This window comes from Clarias gariepinus, chromosome 9, assembly GCF_024256425.1.
Source record: "Clarias gariepinus isolate MV-2021 ecotype Netherlands chromosome 9, CGAR_prim_01v2, whole genome shotgun sequence".
NCBI lineage: Eukaryota > Metazoa > Chordata > Actinopteri > Siluriformes > Clariidae > Clarias > Clarias gariepinus.
Genome location: NC_071108.1, coordinates 1,247,911 through 1,249,929, shown reverse-complemented (window position 1 = coordinate 1,249,929; position 2,019 = coordinate 1,247,911). Strand labels below are relative to the sequence as shown.

Genomic DNA, 2,019 nt, shown 5'->3' with positions numbered 1-2,019 from the left:
CTTCAAAAAACTTCATCTAATGTAAGTCACGAACCAGTGAGTAACAGGTTCAGATGTTTACAGGTGAGCAGGCCGGTGATTAGTATACTGGTAAGGCTTGGTGCAGGTGTGACTTAAGTGGTTAAGGCTTGTAAAAGGTCATTCGGAAGGTCTGGAGTAAGAAACGTTTTGGTCCAGAGTCGCTGTATCCTGGCTGATCCTGCACTCTGACCCCAGCTTCCTAACTGGGAAATGCGAATGTAACACAGACTAGATGAACATTCAGACATAATGAAGAGTTTACACCAAGTCATAGAGCCTAGTATAATATATAATCTGATGTTAGCTAGCTTGACACTGGTGCTGTTTCCTAGCTAGACTTGAGTTGTGAGGTGTGAATTATTTTATGGTTTTAAAGGATATTCAGGAAAACCGTTGTCACTTGATCAGGTATCTGAATAAAACTTTACATAACACAAACAACACAAACAACACAATAACAACAACAACAACAACAATGACAGCAAAATCGCTTCCTCATTAGGGGAAATCTAAAGTAAAAGAAACACACTCACTCCGTGTAGGTCTCTGTAGGAAGTGATTTTATTTATTTATTTATTTAAATCCCAGGAAGTACACTGAGGACAAGTCCTTACTTATAAGGTTACAGAAAATAAAAGACAAAAAGTTAAAGCTGAAGTGACCAAAACAAACACAATGAAGATATTAACAAGTTCAGGATTAAATGTTTAACAGGCTGATTAATAAACCCCGTATGATCAGTAAGTGTATATTTTAAAGGAAAACAGACTGAACATGATCTTTGCTCGGATTGGTTGATATTAAGGACACGCCCTCTATATGTTTAACATGATGCAGTGGCTGTGATCATCTCATTAATGCTGCAGATGGTAATGTCTGGGAGAGAGAAAGAAAAATACCCAGTTAGTCCTTTCAGCATTCTACTACTGCTAACAAAAGGAAGAAGTATTATTAGTTGTCGAAGTCAGCCTTACATGTATAAAGTTAGCAAAATTTCACTGGAACTTAATATACACTTAATGTCCACTTTAATAGGAAACACTGCTGCACCTTTTCAGTTATCTATCTGACTGGAGAGAACTACAGGTGTTCCTATTAAAGTGGACAGGAAGCATATATCAGATCTGTCACACAAAATCAAATAAGCTTTTATACAATGTTTAGATTCATTAGAAATTATTTTACCTTTAAATAAAGCTCTGATGGTCGGGTTGGAACCTGGACACAAGAAAAAACAACCAGTACAGACGTTACTGATGGCAAATTCTGGGTAAAATTAAAAGCCGAAATAAATATTAACCTAAGCAAATGGATTAACTTACCATAAAAATACCATAAAAAGGTCATGCGCGAACATTCTCTTGATATGTCATTCAAAACCGTAGCACACTCATTAATTTCTAAAGAAAAATAATATATTTATAGTAATCATATGGTTTTTGTATTTTTGTGATATAAATCCAGGTTTAAGTGTGTTCACCTTCTAAACTGGCAGTCATTTTTCTCGTTGTGCTTTTTCCTGTAAAGACACCAGAGAGAAAGAATTAGTCTGGATAAAGAAAACACCTGGAAGCCCCACCCCTTCTCTCCATCTCACATGCTCCCACGACTCTCAGGTTAGTTCAGTTTTTAAAGTTGATGTGTTGGGAACAGGAAACATTAGCGAGTGTAGGGATCTGAGTGACTTTGACAAGGACCATATTCCGATGTCTAGACGACTGGGTGACGCCTGGGTGATGACTGGGTGACGACTGGGTGATGACTGGGTGACGACTGGGTGGCCAAGGCTGACTGATGCACAAGAGAAGTGAAGGGTGACCTGTCTAGTCCGATCTAATAGAATTGATAACTGGAGCTCAATCTGATAATAAAGATGAACACTGGTTCTGATAGAATGGAGTCAGAACACACAGTGCAGCACAGTTTGATGTGTATGGAGTCAGGGTCAGGGTGCACGTGTACTCCACCAAAACCTCCTACAATGGGCACATAAGCATC

At 38.5% G+C, this 2,019-nt stretch overlaps 1 long non-coding RNA gene across 1 annotated transcript; it reads right to left on the bottom strand.

Annotated features, from left to right (window-relative positions):
• Positions 1-578: 578 nt before the first annotated feature.
• LOC128529930 (uncharacterized) lies at positions 579-1,813 on the bottom strand. Its single transcript, XR_008361095.1, has 4 exons — positions 1,502-1,813; positions 1,344-1,421; positions 1,207-1,239; positions 579-897 (listed from the first exon to the last, which is right to left on the bottom strand). It is a non-coding gene; the product is annotated as an uncharacterized LOC128529930 (long non-coding RNA).
• Positions 1,814-2,019: the final 206 nt, after the last annotated feature.